Genomic DNA, 23,301 nt, shown 5'->3' on the forward strand with positions numbered 1-23,301 from the left:
CACCTACAATGTAGCCAGAAATGTTGTTAAAATATAGTAATTTTTTTCTTAAGTAATTTCTAAATGTATATTCATACTAAGGTAACAGTATATGCCTTTACTGGGAGACTCAGAATGTTAATAAAATGTAGGCCTTTACTTAAGAAGGTATGAATTTACATAGGTGTTATGATATAAATATTTATATTATTTTAAAATTTAATTATATTGTTTTAAAAATACTCATTATAACTTCAGAATTAAAATTTGTATTGAAAACTGTATTGTCAGAAACTGTGTGAAACAGATTATAGACTTGTTAACTTTGACTCTTCAACCTGATTCTTTTCAATACTTTGCTCAGATTGACATACAAAAGATTATATGATTTCTTTAAAATTTTTTCAGTTCATTTTGAGCCAATAATTATTTTATATCCAAATGAGTTTAACTGTGTTCTTTGATGTTTTGAGGAATTCTTTTTTTCATTGAAATTGGTTTTACAGTTTTGAAAAGTTAAGTATCTAAATCCCAGATTTATGATCATTAAGCACCAATTATATTCATTTAATTGGTGAAAAGCAAAATTTCATTCTTCCCATTCGTTTATCCCAGATTTTCTAATTCTGCTTTTTAATAACTGAAATGATTTGGTCAATTGAAATTACAGGCTAAAGTCTTTAACTCCTAGACTTACTCTGTGTTTTGATATTAGTAATCCTTGAGAGTTAAAAAAGACCTCTTTTTAAAATAATTTATTGAAGTGTAGTTGATTTACAATGTTGTGTTCATTTTTGCTGTACAGCAAAGAATGTATATATCTATAACATATATATGTATATATGTTATATGTATATACACATTCTTTTTCATACTCTTTTTCCATTATGGTTTATCACAGGATATTGAATGTACTTCCCTGTGCTATACAGTAGGACCTGGTTGTTTAATCCATTCTATATATAATAGTTTAAATCTGCTAAGCCCAACCTCCCACTCCATCCCTCTCTACCCCACCCTCCCTGCAACCACAAGTCTGTTCTCTATGTCTGCGGGTCTGTTTCTGTTTCGTAGGTAAGTTCATCTGTGTCATAGTTTAGATTCCACATATAAGTGATGTCATATGGTATCTGTCTTTCTCTGTCTGACTTACTTCACTTAGTATGATAATCTCTAGATCCATCCATGTTGCTGCAAATGACATTATCTCATTCTTTTTTATGGCTGAGTAGTATTCCATTGTATACATGCACCATATCATCTTTATCCATTCGTCTGTCAATGGGCATTTAAGTTGCTTCCATGTCTTGGCTATTATGAATAATACTGCTGTGAACATTGGGGTGCATGTATCTTTTTGAATTATAGTTTTGCCTGGAAGTATGCTCAGGAGTGGGATTGCTGGATCATATGGCAACCCTATTTTTAGTTTTTTGAGGAACCTCCATACTGTTTTCCATAGTGACTGCTCCAATTTACATTCTCATCAACAGTATAGGAGGGTTTCCTTTTCTCCACACCCTCTCCAGCATTTGTTATTTGTAGATTTTTTTAAATGATGACCATTCTGACTGGTGTGAAGTGGTACCTCATTGTAGTTTTGATTTGCATTTCTCTAATAATTAGTGATGTTGAGCATCTTTTCATGTGCCTGTTGGCCATCTGTATGTCTTCTTTGGAGAAATGTCTATTTAGGCCCTCTGCCCATTTTTCGATTGGGTTGTTTGTTTTTTTGTTGTTGAGTTGTATGAGCTCTTTGTGTATTTTGGAAATTAATCCCTTGTCAATCGCATCATTTGCAAATGTTTTCTCTGATTCCGTATGTTGTCTTTTTGTTTTGTTTATGGTTTCCTTTGCTGTACAAAAGCTTATAAGTTTGATTAGGTCCCATTTGTTTATTTTTGCTTTTATTTTTATTGCCTTGGGAAACTGACCTAAGGAAGCCCTGGTACGATTTATGCGAGAGAATGTTTTTGCCTATGTTCTCTTCTAGGCGTTTTATGGTGTCAGGTCTTATGTTTAAGTCTTTAAGCCATTTTGAGTTTTTTTGTGTGTATGGTGTGAGGTTTATTTTTGTGTATGGTGTAAATCAACTTCATTGATTTACATGCAGCTGTCTGTCCAGCTTTCCCAACACCACTTGCTGAAGAGACTGTCTACAAAAGACCTCTTGTTTAATGACAATTGATTGATCTATAAGGGAATTCTTAGAAATTACTTGTCATATTTCCAGTACTGTTAAATTATATTATTTCAAATCTACTTGCAATGACCTCCACATAAGTCAAAGTAGAGCAAACGTAAAACTGTGGTGAAGATCTGAAAAACTGTTTTTAGTTGTACATATTTCTGAACTTTATATAGATGAGTTTATTGAGTTTCATTGAAATGTTTTTTATTTTCTGGGTATTGGTCGGTGTTCTTAGTTTCGGATAACAGAATCCAAATCAGCTTGTTTAAGCAGAAAGGGATTTACTAAAGGGAATAGGAGGATTTCCAGACACATTGGGAGAGCTAAAAGAACAGGCAGCATTTTGAACTTCCAGAAACAACTTCTAGAACCACACCTTAGAACTGGCCTGCTACAAAAACTGTCTTCACCACTGCAGGCCCTGTAACCCCCAATGCCACTCGGTAACTGGTAGCCACCACTGACAACCCCAGATGAATGAAACCCTCACCACCATCCTGTTCTAGTCCCCCCACACCCCACCCCCAACTCCTGCTGTCCAGTTCCTCCCTACAGATCTTCATTCCGCACCTCTGCTTAGCTAAACGCAGGTCATGTGGTACCCTAGTTACAGGAAATCTTGGAAAGTAGTTTTAGCTGCAGTGGTGTTATGCTGGAGAAAGAGTTTCATAACACGTATACTGGATTCCCCCCCTTTTTGAAAGTAGAGCATTCCTACGAAACCTTTCGTAAGATGAAATGGCGTAAAGTGAAGAAGCAATTACCTTAGGACACATCTTGCTAACAGTGGATAAAATAAATTGAAATAAAGTGCAGACACAGTTCAAAGCTCTGGTGGCTCGATGCTGAGATGCTGAGCGTAGTTCCTGGGGAAGGAGTGTGGCAGTGCCACTCTTGCTCCTGGGGGCGCGCGCTGAAAAACAAACACTGAATGCTACTTTTGCTTTTCGCCTTTCTTCGTAAAAACAAAAATCCTTTTCAAATTTCTTTGTTAGGGAAAATAGGTACTAATGTAGATCTTTCTTAAAAGTGACATGGTGTAAAGTGAACTTTTGAAAAACAGGAGATACCTGTATAGAATTTTTTCTATTTCCTATTATTTGGGATGGAGTACCAGAAGCTTTATGTTAAAAGGAATTGTATTTATCCTTTGGTGATCTTAGTTTTCATTCTGTATGTTTTAAAGAGTAAAATAGAAAGAAACAAAACAAGAACAAAAACTGGTAAAGTCTGTTTAATCCAAAGATTGTAATTACAGTGTTTATGTTGAGAAATAATGTATCAAATAGATGGTGCTGCATGTGCAGTCAGAGTTCCATATCTGTGAAGAGCCTTTTAGAAGTACATTTTTATTCCCAGCTTGCCTGAATGATTTTAGTAGAAAAGTCTGGAAATGAGGTTGGCCTGGAGTTTGAGAGGAAGGTGGCAGGAGATTGGAAGGGACTTGTATGTGTCTGATCACTGCTGAATAACATAGTTCTATAATTTACCTTGAGAGAAATGTATAGTTTCAAACCATATTTGTTGGCTGCATGCCAGGTATTGAACAGATAAATTTTAGTACGTAACATTTATGCTAACGCTTCTGATATTATTCTGTCAAATAGTCAATATAAATTATCTTCTGATGGTGGTGGTGATAATATCTAACAGTCATTGAACATTTGTATGTCAGGCAATGTGCTAATCACTTTGAAAACATTATTTCATTTAGTCTTCATAATAACTAGTTGAAGTGGATCCTAGTATTCCCATTTTATGGGTGAAGAAAAAAATAAATCACTATAATGTTTTGTGAAATATCCTTACTCTTTCCTGACCCTTCTTGGTGGGATTGTACAAACTATTAAAGGAACATTGAGAAACCTTATGAACGTGTTCTTCCAGGTGTGAAAGAAAGGAGGTTGCATTGTTCCGCTTTTGAAACAGATCTGAAAAATCTTATTCCTGGCCAATAGTCCAACAGTTGTTGGGAGGGAGAGAGAAAGAGAATGTGTATGATCACAATGTGCTCTTCCTCAGGGATAGGACTGACAGATTTATATGATACAATAAGTCCCATATCCCATCCTCTTTGCAGCAGAGAAAAAGGAGCTCTTTGAAAATGTGTCTTCACCCTTTCAGAGTAAGCTTATAGTTGTTTGATTAATCATCTATATTTCTTAAAACCTTCCTTTCCGGGCTTCCCTGGTGGCGCAGTGGTTGAGAATCTGCCTGCCAATGCAGGGGACACGGGTTCGAGCCCTGGTCTGGGAAGATCCCACATGCCACGGAGCAACTAGGCCCGTGAGCCACAATTACTGAGCCTGCGCGTCTGGAGCCTGTGCTCTGCAACAAGAGAGGCCACGATAGAGGCCCGCGCACCGCGATGAAGAGTGGCCCCCACTTGCTGCAACTAGAGAAAGCCCTCGCACAGAAACGAAGACCCAACACAGCCATAAATAATAAATAAATAAATAATTAATTAAAAAAAAAAAAAAAAAAAACCTTCCTTTCCTTCCCAGTATGCGTCCTCTAACATGAGCCTGACATGAGTAAGATTTGTGGCCTAGTGCGTTTATTACATTTCCATTGTCTGTGAATTCCAGCCACCCACCCGTACCTGCTCCAGCTGTCTTTTGCTCTTTGACGTTGTGCCAGCTCCTTACACTCTCCCCTGCCAGCCGTCTGGAGCTATTATGCAAGCCTAGTCTCTGCGGCTACTTTTTAGATTTTTTGCCTGGTTACTTGGGAATAATCCATTAGCAAAGGTATTAAGAGGATGAGTGCCTAATTGGAACTTTGTTTCTCCATTACATAATCAGAAGAATTAATGGAAATATGGGAAATAAAAAACAATGCCTGGTAAAGTGATGGAGAAAGTTACTTTGGGGAGGAAGAGGTGAGGCTTTCTTAGAGTGAAGAAAAAGATATCCAGTTTTGTACTGCTAAGTACAAACCTTCAAATATATTAAGTGCTTGCTTTCTTGTGCTTGAAACTTGAATGAATAGCTAAAAAGTAAGATGGACAATTTCTCTGAATAGTTAAGCCCATTTGAAATATATGCATAACCATTTATTTCTTAATGAGATTCTAAATTTGTGGCCTAATTAAAATATTGAAGGAAACTGGATTTTTCAAACTAACAGGATGCTTAGAACACCCTCTTTGAATTTAATTTCGATCGCATGTGTGCTGTAGACTGATAGTGCTTTTAGATGGCTTTCTCAAGTGTGTTGGAGCCTTTAATGGAAAAATATCTTTTCTTTGCAGTTTCCCCCACCAACATACACACAGACACACACACATACAGCCCAGAAGAAATTTGATAGCATTTCTAATTTAATGGTTTGCATTAGCAAACTTTATGTTTTGGGGAATTTAACATGATGTGATACTTATATGTAAATGTTTGAGTCTTGGTTGTCTATAATGGTTGAAGGATAATTTTCCAGTGAATACTAGTAACACATACATAGCAATTTTCTGACCATTTTTTACTGTATCAGTTGATATTATTGACAGTTAAGGTCAAATCACCTTTGCTTTTATGATGGTACGAAGCTTTAGTTAGCAACTGGCTTCCTATCTATCAGCCTGTCTAACCTTGCAGTAAATGAAGAATAAAGTCCATTATTTTTATGGAAAGTTTATAAGTGTTCAAAAGCAAATGATTTAAGGCTACGATTTAGAACCAGTGTGTTTTATCTTGTGAGTTATGGCTTATTTTTTAATGTCATTTATGTAATTGTGTAATGTTCTCTTACTCTGTTCCAGCAGCATTTATATTGGCATCTGTCTGTATAAGCTCCTTAAAGATATAGACAAGCATCCTTTTCATAATCCTTGGTATACATTAAATGACTTCTCATACTTCCTTTTATATAAAAATGAGTTGTTTACCTTAAGAATGAAAATATTTAAGACAGTTTTATCAGATTACATGCTCACATATGTAATGTCTTTGACATGTAAAGATTTTTTTTATTTGATACATCATCTCTTAAAGCAATCATTTTTCTATCTTAATTTCAGCATTATATTTTCTGTCTTTTATTCTGCCTCTCTATTAGTGTGCACTAGAATAATGACTGTACAGCAATGTTCAGTTTGTATAAACTTTCCTTAATATGATTTTAAGCCTCATTTAACAAAGAATATTATTTTTTCTAGCCATTTTTCTTTTACTGCAGTTGTTAAAGATGAACCAGTGGATTAAGTAAAAAATATCAGACTCTTTCAATACTTGTATTTAAAAACCTCTTATATTTTAGATTTTATAAAAGTGCATAAATATGAGTTCAGTGACATTTGAGAGCTATTTAATTTTTATCATAACTTTTAAAATCTTTATAATAATGTAAAATTTTATATTAACAGACATTTCAGTTTGTTAAACAAATATTAAATGCTGACTATGTGCCAGATACTTGTCTGAAATCTGTGGGCACAAAACAAAACAAATAAAACTATACTCTGTCCTGAAAAGGCACTTAAGTGAGAGGACACAGGTACTGACAACATTTTAGTATGAATAATAAAGATAGGAATATAGAGATATTAACAGGGTAGTCTGGGATTGGGAGCACAGAAGTGAGGTATTTTTCTGGTGGAAAAATTATAGTTGGTAATCAGATTTTACAGCCAAGATTTCATGACGAAGAAAAAAAACTTTACCTCTCTCTCAAAAAAAAAAAAAAAAGATTTGTGTTTTAAACAAGGAAGCCTATTCTGTTTCCAAGGATGAAAAGATTGACAGAAAAGCTAAAGTATGGTAGCCATGTAGGAAGTTCATTTTGGGATAATTTCTATTCACTTAATTTTTTAATTCACTGGTCTTTTCTTCACCTGTATTCTTTCTGTCGTTAAGGTCGCCAATAAATATTTTCATTTTAAATATCATGTGTTTTAGTTGTAGAATTTCTATTTTGATTGAGTTATTATTTTTCATCTTTTTAACCACTTTGGTCAATCTTTTTACCTAAATTCCTTAACATATTTATAATAATTCTTTTAAGATCTGTTTGCTAGTTCTATGAGCCACCTGCGATTCTACTTCTGTTGCTTTTTTCTTTTGACTGTGGTCACATTTTCCTATTTCTTCTCATATTTCATAACTTTATATTTTATGCTAGACATTGTATAAAAGATAGTACAGTCTTATGTAAGTAATACTTCTCCTAGACGGGCTTCCACTTACCTCTGGTAGCTAGGATGACGGCCTGATCCCTTTTATCTAATCTGGAGTTGAGCTTGATCAGGGCTGGGTACCACTGCAGTTAATTTACTGTGAATTGAGCATAAGATTAGGCCTCTCCCTCTTGCCAACTTCTTGGAAAGACCATCAAAATAAAGCTGAGTTTAGGGAGAAAAACAGAGTCAGGATATTTATGAGGTTTGAGAGATCTGATTTTCAGAGGGTCTGTCAATGCAGAGCAAGGGATTAGAGGGGAGAGGAAAGGTCCTGATCTGGGTTTGGCATAGTTCATGATCTAGTTGAGAATTGGTAGTGCCAACTAAAAATTGTCACTTGCTGTCTGCCTTTACAAGGATTAGGTCACTAATCTTCGTCAGAGATTAGTTGCTCCCTCTTCGGAGCAGTTCCTCAGTGCTATCCGAGACGCTGTGTCCTGGACTAGAGTCCTCATTTTGCCCCAAATAAAACAACTCACAACTCTCACGTTGAGCTTTTTTTTTTTTTTTCAGTTGACCGCCGACACAGTGAGGGGTGGGTTTCAGAGTGAGTTTTGAAGAGTAAACAGTGTAGTTGAGCCATCTGCTTTTGAGAAGAGGGTGGTGCGTATTTACTCTCAGATTTAGCTGAAAAGTTTATTGTTCATATAAATGTGTTTTCTTGAGGTGCCTGAAACAAACCACCTCATCTTTCTGGGCAAGAGTTTGTGGAATAGCAGAGAGCTGAATAGTAACACCATGCTAATGGTGACAGTGAACTGTGTGGCTGCAGATGCTCTTGGCTTTGAGATCTAAACACTGCAAGAAAACCTCTCTTCCTGTTTCGTCCTACAAGCACCAGCTTCATCTACCTTCTTAGTTTGCAGAGACGACTAGCCATCCCTTTCAGGATTCTCCAAATTCCAGTGCACCATACTAGCCCAGACCTGGCCGTCAAAAATTGGTTGGGTTTTCCTTATCCCAGCAAGGTTCCTGTGCCTGTGGCATTTTTACTGCTTTGCGCATCCATTGCCCCAGCATTGGATAGACGCTCTCAGGTGACAGCAACTGTTTCTGTCTGCTCAGTTGGAAAGGGCTCATTCCTCTCTGGAAATAGTTTATTTAGACTTATTTGCATCCAAGGCTTTTTGATGGTTTTAGTGAAAAATGTAATTGTTTACTTTACCCAATTTTTTGTTGTTGTTGTTGTTGCATCAGAGTAAGGAGAGGGTCTTTTGCAAACATACCCTACTAGAAACAAAAGTCCCTGAATGCATTATCTTAAAAGCCCAATCTAGAAAATAAATCTGGGTTTACACATTTAGGATTTTTTTTAAGTTAGGAAAAGTAAATGAAAATAAACAAAAGTTAATGAGTGAACTGAAAATAAATTATATGTTACCTCTCAATTCTCATTTTGTTTTTTTTTTCTTTTATTTATTTTTTTAATAGATTTGTATTTATTTATTTATTTTTGTCTGTGTTGGGTCTTCGTTGCTGCGCGCGGGTTTTCTCTACTTGTGGCGAGCGGGGGCTACTCTTCCTTGCGGTGCGCAGGCTTCTCATTGCAGTGGCTTCTCTTGTTGCGGAGCACGGGCTCTAGGCACGTGGGCTTCAGTAGTTGTGGCACATGGGCTCAGTAGATGTGGCTTGCGGGCTCTAGAGCGCAGGCTCAGTAGCTGTGGCGCACGGGCTTAGTTGCTCCGTGGCATGTAGGATCTTCCCAGACCAGGGTTCGAACCCGCATCCCCTGCATTGGCAGGCAGATTCTTAACCACTGTGCCACCAGGGAAGCCTTTTTTCTTTTTTTTTTTTAAAAAAATGATATACTTGATAAATGGTAGAAACATATATTTAAGAGGCACTGATATTTAGCTTTGGATGGAATCAGAACAAGTCTTGAGTTACAGTTTTTAAGGCTAATGCAAATGTTATTAAAAGAAACTTTCAAGTGTTTACCATTCAGACTTTCCTGATTCTCAAGGAGTACTCATAGTACTCCTTGTTTTCATTTTGCGTTTTAATTAAGCTTTAAATTTTTCTGATGGCTTAAGAAGAAACATCAAAATGAGCCCATTTCTTTGCAGTTGTGTTCTTTAACTCTTCTTTCAAAGCTTTTTGAAAAATCTCTGACAGTCGAAGCCTACTAATTTTAAACTCATTCCTTGGTATTAAATCAGTTCTTAGTACTTTTGGGTGTAAATTGACGTAATTTTGACCTTGCAAAGCTAATCAACTAAAGAAACTATTAAAACACATCTGTGCTGCTTAGAAATAGTAAGATTTGTCTTGAACTTGCATCATAGATTTTAGTGGGACATCTGGTATATATTTTAACAGGCTTCGTTAAGTAAATTTTATGTCTCGGAGGGAGAGCATTTCTAATTGTAAGACTCCACCTCTACAGTCAGTTTTAGGTTTCTACTTAAATGAATAGCCATACAGTCTAGAGCCTGGTCCTGAACTTTCTGCTCTCTTCTGAAACCTGAACCTTTGGAGTTAGACTTCGATGGTGTTGAGAATACTTAAATCTCTTTATTTCCAGGAACTGGTTATTGAATAGTATTACATGTTAAGAGCTGCAAGGCATTGGGAATATAGTAATAAGCCATTAATGCCTCTATTCATGAGGCATTAATGGGGGAGACAGATATTAACATTCACTTTGTGGCTATTAGATAATACCAAAGAATTAATGAGAATTTGGTTATATGTGATAAAGGCATTTTAGTTATATAAGGAAATGTTCATATTTTTTAGAGTCGTAAACAAGTAGGGGAGAAGTGACATGATGTCAGGCATTCGCTTCAAGACAGTTCAGCAAAAAGAGGGGCACGGGGCAGAGGGAGAATAGATGAAGCAAATGTGCCAAATACTGGTCACTGTTGAATATAGGTGATAGGTACTCAGAGGTTCTATAATTGTGTATATGTTTGAAGTTTTTCATAGTCGGATCTTTTTAAAGGATCATACTAATGACAATATTCTAAGAAATGCCTAAGAGTGATGAGGCAAATGTACTGTGCTAAGTTGCTTCTATAAAACTCAGCTATCTGCTGTAGCTACCAAGGCTGAACACATGCTTACCCTATGGCTTAACCTTTTCACTCTTAGAAATACCTTCATATATTCACCAAAAAGACAGGTACAAGAATGTCCATTGCAGCATTGCTCATTAGATCCCTAAACTAGAAGTAAGCCAAACATTCATCAATAGTAGAATGGATAAATACATGCAGTATATTTATGGAATAATATACATCAGTGGGAAAAAAAGGTGATCTTGACTATACACTATGACATGGATGAATTTCATGAATACAGCATTCATGAAAAAAGGGAAAAAAAGCCAGATACAGAAACGTTTCTGTCTTTAAATTTCCATAACAAGCTAAACTAGTATAATGGTGGTAAACATCAGAATAGTGGTTACATTTTGTGGGAGGATTTAATCATTGGATTGGAAGGGGAATAATAGAAGCTCTGGGGTCTTGAGAGTGGTCTGTATCTTGATCTAGGTAGTGGTTGAGTGTGTTCACTTTGTAAAAGTTCACTGTGCTCAGTCAGTGATTTCCTCACTTTTATGTGTGTGTTATATATTTTATACTTGTATTCTTCAATAAAACATTTTTTAAATGATTCTCACATTGGCTAAAAAAAAAATCTCTATTTTTTGCATGTACATAACATTTCAGTTTAAAAGTTCTTAAAGAACAAACCAAAAAAGGACATCCGGTGGTCAGAAGCTTGGTGAGTAAAAGGAACTGAAAGAAGCCCAGCATGGCTGGCACATGTAGACCAGTGCTGAAGGAGGGTGGCAAGCTGTCCAGATCATTTAGCACCGGTGCTATTTGTTTTTTTCCTTAGACCAGTGGGAAATAATTGAAGTTTTTTAAAGAGAGTGATACGACCTGAAGGGCACTAGAGAAGGTTCATGGTTGGAATGTGGAGAACAATTAGGAGACCAGAGTGGATATGAGAGGCCTATGAGTCAGCTATTACAGTACCTCAGGCAAGAAATGACAGTGACTTGCACAAAGGTAGTTTTAGTGGAGATGGAGAAAAGTGGATGTATTTGAGAGCTATCTAGAAGGTAAAATTGCCAGGACTTGAGCATGGATTAGACAATGAGAGATGAAGGAAAGAGGTCACAGTGGAGACTGCAAGGTTTCTCGCTTTTACAATTTGAAGAATGATGGTACTATTTTGTAAGACAAAGAAACCTGGAAGAACAGGTTTAGAGGTGAGGATAAGAAGCTCATTTATTAGTATGTTGAATTTGAAATGCCTTTGAGATATGTAAGTAGTGATGTCCAGTGGAAATTAGAATACTCTTCTGTGGTCTGTCTTGTCAAGTCAGACTTGTGACATATTCTGTCCACATATGATATATGACAGATATATGACAGTAGAATCAAAGAAGTGTAGGCAATCATAAAATCACTCTTGAACTAGGATGTATTTTCTAACCTGTGCTACTTCTTGAGGTTAATAGGCTCTAAAAATTTTCTTTTCTCTCTCTCTCTTCCTTTTTTTTTTGGTAGGCAAATCCAAGGGAGTAGCGTCATGTGCAAATAGAACTTGATCCAAATTAGCTATTCAGGTAGAAGAAAAAGAGTCCATGAGAGAATTAATGGTCTAATTAGTGCAGATGATACCACCCTCCATTTTACTTAATGAATATGTGCCCCAAAATGAGCCTGAGGTGGGAAACACATCTGCTGTTTCTTTAGTTATCTTCCGCTTCCAAGTATTTCTGTAGTATGAGCATCTTGCTGGACTGCATGTGATTCTTGCCTCTAAAGGTATATACAGTAGTCAGCCTTATACACATTCCAAGACCCTCAGTGCATGCCTGAAATCAAGGATAGTACCATACTCTATATATACACTGTGATTTTTCCTATATATACATACTTGTGATAAAGTTTAATTTATAATTAGACACAATAAGAGAATGTTCAAATTGCCAGCATCACTACTCTTGGAGTTCAGGGCCATTACTAAGTACAATAAGGTTTACTCAACAATTGATCAGATACCCGAGTTGGCTACTGAAGTGATTAACGGGTAGGTAGGATAAACAGCAAGGATACTGTGGATACTGTGGATTAACGGGTAGGTAGGATAAACAGCAAGGATACTGTGGATACTGTGGATTAACGGGTAGGTAGGATAAACAGCAAGGATACTGTGGACAAAGGGGTGATTCTCAACCTGAGCGGGATGGAGCAGGAGGGCGTGAGGTTTTGTCACACTACTCAGAAGGTCATGGAATTTAAAACTTACTGCTTATTTCTGGAAATTTCCATTTAATATTTTCATGGGTAACTGGTACCGAAGAACGGAAAACTGCAGATAAGTGGGGACTGCTGTATTTTTAATACAACATGGCACTCTGCAAGCCATCTGCTTTATCTGGAGCCCAACCAAAGAAATGGTGATTTGTGCCATTGCCAGAAGAACTGGTATTGAACATATTGAGCGATGGTTTATATTTCAGTCTCCAGTGCAAAACCTTAAGGGGTTTTCCTGAGTGATTTTGATTATCTGAGATTTTTCCAATATGTGACTTATCCTCTATATAATATATGACTCTACTGTAAAAGAACGCTTTGTCTCATATTTAAAGGGATTCTAGCTAGTTCTGATATTTTTGAGATTTGGTTAAAGTCCAGGTGTACCCTATGCATTACCTACAAAATTTTGGACACTTCCACTTAATCCTGTCTTATTTTTCATTTTTCCCAGCCACAGAGGGTCCATCCTTTTAAACTGGACCCCTAAGGATTTTAACCTTTTAAAATCTGGATTTCTTCAACCCATTCTCCATGTTTAGTTGCCCCCTTACCTACTTTTGTTCTCTCTCCTTGGAAACATACCATTAAGAAAAACTTAATTTTTAAAAATATATCTTTCCCACTTCATATTAACTTTGAGGTATATGTTTATTGAGTAGAATAGTGGGAAGAATCACCTGCAGTATTTAACTATTATTTAACCTACGCAGAGAGAATGCAGAAGTCCACAAAATGAGGAACCCTGAAGTTGAGTAAGACATCTTGTCCTTGGAGTCAACAGAGATTCCTATGCTTTATCCTCTTTTGAAAGCCATGCTGTAAATGACACTTCTGAATCTGCATTTTAAAAAATTCATTAAAATTGATTCTGAAGCCACCTATTGAGTTATGTTATAAAAGGATTTGAACATCAGTTGTTCTGAAATACAAGTTGAGTGGAATGTTGAAATTCTTAAGCTACATTACGATCATAATTAGTTTTAGATAGGTATAGGGTCATGCTTAAAGTCAGCAATGCCCAGGGTCAGAATAAATTTATGAGAGAAATAATCAAACTCAAGCCCGACTGAAATATTTATCTTAAGCACAGCAATAAGCATAAAAATCAAATAATCAATTATAGTAGACTCTTGATTAGCGATGTCAGGGAAGTTCTCCCCAGCCTTATCTCAGAGGCTGCCAATCAGCATTATTAGGTTGTGATAGTAAATGAGTTTGACCAGGTATTTTCCTCTCTGATTCAGGCAGTTATCTCTGGAATAATGACCTATAAGGAAGTAATTTTCTCAGTTCAGATTCCCTTTGACTTATGCTCTGGCAGAAACCATCGTAAATATTGGCATTCAGATCTTCTAAAAATCCTAAAGCACTTAGTATTTCCAGACATCTGAGGTATATGGATGTATTCACAGGAGAGATCAGTCCACATGCAAAGATGAGTCAAGAATTGGAAAAATAAATTTTTGTTGTATATACCTGTTTACCTAAATCAGTCTATCTTTTTCTTATTTAGAAGACTAGATGAGAAAAGGACCAGTCTTGAAATAGAAGGGAGTTTTCTAAAAATAATTTAAATCAAAGAGGAAAGTTTAAACAGTGGTAATCTAGCACTGTGGTTAAAAACTTCAAGCTTTGGGCTTCCCTGGTGGTGCAGTGGTTAAGCATCTGCCTGCCAATGCAAGGGACACGGGTTCAAGCCCTGGCCGGGGAGGATCCCACATGCCGCGGAGTGGCTGGGCTCGTGCTCCACAACTACTGATCCTGCGCTCTAGAGCCCGCAAGCCACAACTGCTGAGCCCACGTGCCACAGCTACTAAAGCCTGCACGTCTAGAGTCTGTGCTCCGCAACAAGAGAAGCCATGACAGTGGCAGGCCCGTGCACTGCAACGAAGAGTGGCTCCCACTCACTGCAACTAGAGAAAGCCTGCGCACAGCAACAAAGACCCAACACAGCCAAAAATAAATAAATATATAAATAAATAAATTTATTAAAAACAAACAAAACCAAAAAAAAACTTCAAGCTTTAAAGCCAGCGGGCCAAGTTTACCAGTATGACTTTAGAAGAGGTATTTAACTTCTCTGAACTTCAAATTTTTACCTGAAAAGTGGAGATAATAACACCAATAATTACCTGCTGGGTATTATTTTGAGTGCTAAATGAGATAGTGCATAAAAGCATTTACCACTATGCCTGGCACATAGAAAATGCTCATAAAATGATCTGATTAATATTTCCATTCACTTTCCTCTCTTGCTACACTTTTTAAAGAAAGGGTTGTTTATTTAGTTTTATTTTTAACATTCATTTCCTTATGGGGATTTAGGATGGTGTGATTTCATAGATTGGATTTACTTGCTCCATCAGGATTGAACAAGCATCACTGATTTGGCTATCAGTACTATCTTAAAGACCAGTTTCTTTACAGGCAAAGATATGCAATGAACTCTTTGACCTGTTCTATCCCTGAATATCTAATGGATTAAAGAAATGAGACCTTATTTCAAAATGCCGCATTTATGCAAATCAGGTGCTCCTCAAAGCAAAATCACTCCTTTCTTCTTACAATTTTGCAGAGTCACATTTTTTACTTTCTAGATCACTAAGACAGTGACATAGCTACTACAGCATGCCCGTTCTTTTAACAAGTAATATGTCCTGGCTGTCCCTAAAGTCTGCACCATAGCATTCAATCTGATTTCTTTTTTCTCTTTTCCTCGTCATCCTTTTATTCAGCATCCAACCCCATGAATGGGGGCCCCGAAAGATGTTAAGTCATTGTCTCACTCAGTATTCAGAGATCACAATCAAAAAACACATAACTGCTACTAACTAGTATAATTACCTTTGAAAAATTGCAGCCCTAAATGACCAAAAAAAAAAAAGTAATGTTACCAGATTTTTCATTCTCACCCCAGGTGTTGGATAGTTGTTAGAAGGGCTCAGGCGGGGAGGTGGTAGCCATCTTTTTTACTTCACATTTCAAAACAGAAAAAAATCCTATTCATTCCTGGAAGGTAAAGTGTATCACTTCTTCTACTTGTCCCCTATTTCCTGTCTGTCAAGGTTTCTTTCAGTATTCCTTCTCCTAGTTTATACTTCTGAAGTTTCATAAAGACAAGAAGCGTCTTGTAGGGCTTCCCTGGTGGCGCAGTGGTTGAGAGTCTGCCTGCCAATGCAGGGGACACGGGTTCGAGCCCAGGTCTGGGAAGATCCCACATGCCACGGAGCGACTAGGCCCGTGAGCCACAATTGCTGAGCCTGCGCGTCTGGAGCCTGTGCTCCACAACAAGAGAGGCCGTGATACTGAGAGGCCCGCGCACCGTGATGAAGAGTGGCCCCCGCTTGCCACAACTAGAGAAAGCCCTCGCACAGAAACGAAGACCCAACACAGCCATAAATAAATAAATAAATAAATAAAATTTTAAAAAATAAATAAATAAAATAAAATAAAACAAGTAATTAAAAAAAAAAGCGTCTTGTAGAGATTGATCTCCTAGTCACAAAAATGAGTTTTAATAGTTTTCAGTTTTAAACCTCTGCAGCAGTCACAAAACTGATTTTTTTGTTCTGCATTCATTTTTAATTCAATATATCTACTCTTTTGTCCTTAAAATTAAAAATATAATGTTTACTTATCATTGATAGTATTTTCTGGCATTTGAGGAATGAGGAGTGGGCCATAGAGGCCTTATAGCTTTTAAGGAACATTGGAAACCAGCATGAAAAATGGAATATAAGGAAACAGTAACCGTTGACATTGAGGTGTGAGAAACAGATGACATGTGAGGAAGCAGGAGATAGAAAACTAGAGAAGCAGTGGGCTGTAAGAGTTTTTAAGTGGCAAGCACACACACACACACACACACACACACACACACACACACACACACACACACACACACACACACACCTTTTCAAGATGACTTTTCATTCAAGCAGCACGTATTGGATACTAGTGCTGTGTTAGGCACTGTGAATACAACAAAGAATGTAGTCTCTGACCCCAGAGACCTTCATTTAGTAGGAGAGGCCAACATATAAATAGATAATTGTACTATGGTGTTCTATAATAGAATTTAAATACTACAGGCATATATAAAAGATAGCCTTGACCTGGCACACTCTTACTTACTCACTTTCCTCGAAAATCTTGCACATATTTAAGGTTTTTACCTTATTAGGCATGGATTCTTCCAGAAAGCCTTCCTCATACTGTATGCAGTAAATTAGTGGGGAGTGATTAACTGATGTTGGTACAGACATCAAGGAATGTTCTAGAGTAGTTGACATCAAATATGAGTTTTGAATAAAAAGTAGGAAATAATAAGAGAAGTAAAGCCTCATGGTTTTCTTTTCCCAAAGGTCGGTAGGAGTTGAGCATAATATATCACTTCATTTCTTTTATTTGTTCACTCAATTAACAAATCTTTATTAATTTCCTTTAGTCCCTGAACATCCAGGCTATTTCATGCCTTTGTAACTGCACGGCTGTTTTCACTAAATGTTTAGATTGAATGCCCAGTCATTGTGCTTAGGCATTGAGGGTAGTGAGGTGAACACAGTTGCAGGGAGATTGCCCTAAAGGGCCTGTTGGGGTTTACAATTGAATAAAAGACATCGAACAAAAAGCATTATGAATATGGTGAATGTTATTGCAGGGAATGCAGGGACATTTAATGGATGTATTATAATATACTCTGTGGGATTAGGGAAGGCTGCCCAGGGAAAGTAACATTTAAACTGAGACATAACAAGTAAGAAGGAGCTAGTTTAGAGAATGGGGGAGAGTGTTACGGGGTGGGGACCTTAGATAGGAAAAAAAACCAACAACAGTGCAGTGATGAATCTGCCTTCTGTAACAGTGGACTGTGTAAAAGGAGTTACCCTTTTACTGAGACCAGCTACAAAAGCTGAAAAAACTACTAAATATTATCTGTTTGAAAGTACCAGAGAGATAAATTAGTAAAGCATTACCAAGCCAAGACTTAGAAAAGAAGGAAATCCAAAGAAATGAGACTGGCATTTGGGACTGCTTTTGCCCTGTAGGCATTTACCAGTTCAGAGGAAGCAGCTAAAGGACTGTGTAGCCCTTTTGATAGCCTCACATGGTTAGGAATACAAAAACGGAGCCCTTTAAAAATTCCCCAGTGCTTTGCATTGGGACCCAGAAAGACTGTACCCAAGGGTAAGGTAAAACAGAGGTAAATGAGCCCTTGCAGGGACTGCAGCCCCACTTCAAATCATCTGGGTGGCCCAGGAAATTCTCAGACCCCATTTTTATTTTTTTATTTTAATTTTTTTATAAATTTATTTTTTTATTTTTATTTTTGGCTGTGTTGAGTCTTCGTTGTTGCACGTGGGCTTTCTTTAGTTGCAGTGAGCAGGGACTACTCTTCGTTGTGGTGCGCGGGCTTCTCATTGTGGTGGCTTCTCTTGTTGTGGAGCATGAGCTCTAAGCGCGCGGGCTTCAGTAGTTGTGGCTCATGGGCTCTAGAGCACAGGCTCAGCAGTTGTGGCGCACGGGCTTAGCTGCTCTGCAGCATGTGGGATCTTCCTGGACCAGGGATCGAACCCATGTCCCCTGCATTGGCAGGCGGATTCTTAATCACTGCGCCATCAGGGAAGCCCCAGACCCCATTTTTAGATTAAGATGACTTGGCCTTTGCCAGCACCCCCAGGTTCCTGGCAGAAAAAAAGATTCTTTCTAGAAGAGTATTTTTATAGGTCTGAAATTATTTCTGCAGTTTTTCATATGTAATGTTCAGAACATAATCAAAGGTAATTAGTCACACAAGGACACAAAACAACATCAATCAAGAACCAGCTAAAACAGGAAATAAAAATAGAGCGCCAGGTGTTCCAGGTGTTAGATGTATAGATATGGGCTTTAAAATAACTATGCTTACTAAGTTCAAGGACAAAAGAAATTGCAGATGTCAAACAAATAGTTGGAAATATTTAAGAAATAATAATATAACAGATTTGAAAAAGAACCGAACAGATATTCTAAAACTGAACTAAAGATGAGTTTAACGGTAAATATTAAATCACTAGTGTAGAGAGGATTATTGAACTGGATTTTATGTCAGAAGGAAATATCCAGAAAGAAGCACAGAGGAATGCCAAAATTCAGCATTGTGAAGGGCAGGAGATATAGAAGATACAAGAAATGGTCTAATATATGTTTAAATGGGAGTCCCAAAGGGGAAAGGAGATGAGAATATTTCAAACTATTTGAAGAGATAATGGCTGAGAATTTCCCAAAACAGACGAAAGACAGTGAGCTACAATTTAAGAAGTACAACATAACTTGAATAGGAATGGATGGATATTTTACATTTCTAGGTATATACCCAGGAGAAATGAAAACATATATCCACACAAACACTTGTTCATGAATGTTCATAGCAGCATTATTTATAAAAGGTAAAAAGTGAAAGCAATCCAGATGTCCATCACCTGAAGAATGAATAAACAAAATGTGGCATAGCCACACAGTAAAATATTATCTGGTTATAAAACAGAGTGAAGTACTCATAACTACTACAGAATGTATGAACCCTGAAATGATGAGTCTTGAAAACATACAAGCGAAAGAGGCCAACTACAAAAGAATTCCATTTATATGATATTCCATTTCTATGATTCCATTTATATGAAATGTTCAGAATAGGCAAATCTGTAGACAGGGGATAAGACAAGGAGTATGGATATAGGGTTTCTTTTGGGGGTGATAAAAAATGTTCTAAAATTAGATTGTGGTGATGGTTGCACAACTCCAAATATACTTTTTTAAAAATTGAGGGACTTCCCTGATGGCGCAGTGGTTAAGAATCCTCCTGCCAATGCAGGGGACACGGGTTTGAGCCCTGCTCCGGGAAGATCCCGCATGCCGTGGAGCAACTAAGCCCATGTGCCACAACTACTGAGCCCACGTGCCACAACTATTGAAACCCGCACGCCTAGAGCCTGTGCTCTGCAACGAGAAGCCACTGCAATGAGAAGCCCGTGCACTGCAACGAAGAGTAGCCCCCGCTCGCCGCAACTAGAGAAAGCCCATGTGCAGCAACAAAGACCCAGTGCAGCCATAAATAGATAGATAGATAGATAGATAGATAGATAGATAGATAGATAGATTTATACCGTTTATTTAACTGGGGAAATTTTTATGGTATGTGAATTATATTTCAGTTGAAAAGAGGGGAATAAATCCACACCTAGATACATCCTACTAAGACTACAGAAACCAAAGAGAACATTTTAAAAGCCTCAGTGGGGCTGTAAGTAGAGCATTGGGATTACCTTCAAAGGAGCAGTAAATAGATGATTTCTCAGCAGGAACAGTGAATTGGAAAGACAGAAGATAATTCAATGATGACATCCTCACAGGGACTTCCCTGGTGGCGCAGTGGATAGGACTCCGCACTCCCAGTGCAGGGGGCCCAGGCTCGATCCCTGGTCAGGGAACTAGATCCCACATGCCTGCCACAACTAAGAAGCCCGCCTGCTGCAACTAAGGAGCCCGCCTGCTGCAGCTAACACCCAGTGCAACCAAGTAAATAAATAAATATTTTTAAAAAAATGATATCCTCACTGTGCTGAAAGAAAGTAACTGCCAACTCTGAATTTTACCCAACTAAAATAACTTTTAAGAATGAAGCTGAAATAGATTTTTCAGGTGAACAAATAAAAAGAGAAAGAGGGACTTCCCTGACGGTCCAGTGGTTAAGACTCCACACTTCCACTGCAGGGGGCATGGGTTAGATCCCTGGTCAAGGAACTAAGATCCCACATGGCGCAGGCAAAAAAAAAAAAAAAAAAAAGAGAAAGAATTTGCCCCAGGAAACTGATTTCTGAAGGGTATATAGGCAAACAAAAACGATCCCTGATGGAAGGCCAGAGGTAAAGGAAGCAATAAGATTAAGAAAAGTTATATATGCACGTATATATGCACATAGCAATTGTTTCACTCCTAGGTATATACCCAATAGCATTGAGTACTTATGTTCACCAAAAAACATTATAAAAAAAGTTCATAAAAGTGTCAACTTAAAACTACTCAATACCTGTCAACAGTAGATTGGATAAATAAACTGTATAGTCACATATGTCTTAGAGCCATATAACAGCGTAGGTAATATGCAATAGTATAAGTGAATTTCAAAAACAATAATAAAGAAAATCAGCCAGACACAAAAGACTACACGATATATGTTGAAGTGCGTAATAGGGAAAATGAATCTGTTTTAGAAATCAGGGCAGTTAGTGAGATAAGTGTTGGCGAGGATGTGGAGAAAAGGGAAGCCTTGTGCACTTTCGGTGGGAATGTAAATTGTTGCAGCTACTACAGAAAACAGTATGGAAGTTCCTGAAAAAATTAAAAATAGAACTACCATATGATCCAGCAATCCCACTTCTAGGTATATATCCAAAGGAAATGAAAACAGGATCTTGAAGAGGTATCTGCACCCCCATGGTCATTGCAGCATTATTTATGATAGTAAAAATTTGGAAATAACCTAAGTGTCCATCAGTGGAATAGATAAAGAAGATATGCCATATACATATATATATACACACACACACACACACACACACACACACACACATACACATGCACACATATATGGAATATTATTCCGCTGTAAAAAAGGAAATCTTGCCATTTACCACAACATGGATGGACCTTGAGGGTATTACGCTAAGTGAAATGTCAGAAGAAAACAAATATTGTTTGATATCACTTGTACATAGAACCTAAATAAAAAGGCCAGACTCAGAAACAGAGATCAGAGATCAGATATCACTTGTACATAGAACCTAAATAAAAAGGCCAGACTCAGAAACAGGTAGTTACGAGGGAGTGTGGGATGGGAGAAATGGGGAAATGTTGGTCAAGGGTACAAACTTCTAGTTATAAGTTGAATAAGTTCTGGAGATCCAATGTACATCATGGTGATTATAGTTAATAATACTATATTATATACTTGAAGGTTGCCAAGAGAATAGATTTTAAATGTTCTCATCACACAAAAAAAATGTGATATGATGGGGGTTTAGCTAATGCTATGGTGGTAATCGTTTTGCAGTGTATTAGTGCATTAAATCAACACATGGCACACCTTACGTTACACATTGTTATATGTCAATTATATCTCAATAAAGCTGGGGGAAAAAATCAGGGTAGTAGTTACCCTGTGGGGGTGCCTAGGGTTGGCTAGGTGCCTAGGGGGACTGCTGGGTGCTGAGGTGTTTTGGTTCTTGATCTGAGTTTGGGTATCATAGCTGTATTCTGTTTGAAAATTCACCATGGTGTGCACTTCTGTGTACTTTTCTGCATGTCCATTATACTTTAAAAGGTTTTTTTTAAGTGAAGATATTGGTAAATCTCAGTGAATATTGAATGTATAAAATAATAATATCTTGTGTTTATAGCTAGGAAGAAATGTAAAGGAGTTAGGCCACGTAAGGTATCAATCTACAGAACGTCAGAATTAAAGTATTTACGTTTTAGGTTCTGAAGAGGTGATCTCTTCTGCTCCGTAAAACCACTTTCATAAGCAATTTTGAAATTACAAGGGAGAAATACAAGTAAATTTTAAAGGAATTTCAGTTGTAATTTGGGAACATTTTAAGTAGATCAAAAATTAGTTATGTTGAGTTTTTCAGTAAAAGTACCTTTTAAAAATATTCTGAGACCTGTGGTCTGTTTTGATGCTTTCCATATTGCTTGATCTATTTCTAAACACTACTCAGTTTGGCAGTATCCCTTGAGAAGTATATGGCACTTAACGTGTATTGTTCCCTAGAGGAATCAGGAAAGAAAGAAAAGATGCAAATTTCCTCTTGGGATAAAATAGAAAATTAATTGAAGAGGGAAGAGTCTATAATTTAAGCTATTGTTAACATTGGGAGAATATCATATAATGTAATTTTCATTTTTGTTGATTATGTCTTCTTAGTTTAAATACCAGTTATCACCATCAGAGTTCATGCTCTTTATGCAGCAGCTTTGTATGGCCTGTATTTGTATCTTCATCTGGTTGATTTATAGACAATGATGTAAGCTTAAAACGTATAATCTTTTTTATGCAGTATCTTCTTACTCTTTCTTTACTTGCTTCAGACTCATCGTCAGTTAGCTTTTGAATTCCATACTATGATTTTGAAAGAAATACTCCAACAAAAAATGAATTGTATTTTTGTTATAGTGATTCTGCTGCATGGATTACAAGCACTCTATCTCCATGCTTGGATAAACTCCATCAAAAGCACATTATCCTCCTACTTCTGTGGCCAGCTGCCTAATTGTATCTGCTGTAACCACACGCTGTTGGAACATGATACCAATGAAGAACAGAAATGATAAATTACTCCCTGCAGGTGATAGTGATAATGATAATTTTTAATTTCCTTCTTCATCATAAGGTGTAGTCTGATCTTATTTCATTGGCTGCCATCCTGTTACATACACACATGATATGTCTGCTTTAAAGAAGTACTCATCACACCAAAATACATGAGAAAGTAATTCGTTTTTATTCCATGTCATTGTCCTTCAAATGAGCATGTATAAAACAAACTGCATCTACCTTTGTATGTATGGGATGAAAAAGCAAAAAGTGGCTTAAAACAGATTTTCAAATGATTCAATTTACAAATGCTGTGAGTTATGTT

General features: G+C 37.1%; 1 protein-coding gene across 2 annotated transcripts in view; it reads left to right on the top strand.

Moving 5' to 3' along the window:
* Positions 1-23,301, top strand: part of PRMT3 (protein arginine methyltransferase 3) — a 142,856-nt gene that overhangs the window by 92,160 nt on the left and 27,395 nt on the right. The window lies entirely within an intron of this gene.

This window comes from Balaenoptera musculus, chromosome 8 (assembly GCF_009873245.2).
Source record: "Balaenoptera musculus isolate JJ_BM4_2016_0621 chromosome 8, mBalMus1.pri.v3, whole genome shotgun sequence".
In the NCBI taxonomy this organism is placed as follows: domain Eukaryota; kingdom Metazoa; phylum Chordata; class Mammalia; order Artiodactyla; family Balaenopteridae; genus Balaenoptera; species Balaenoptera musculus.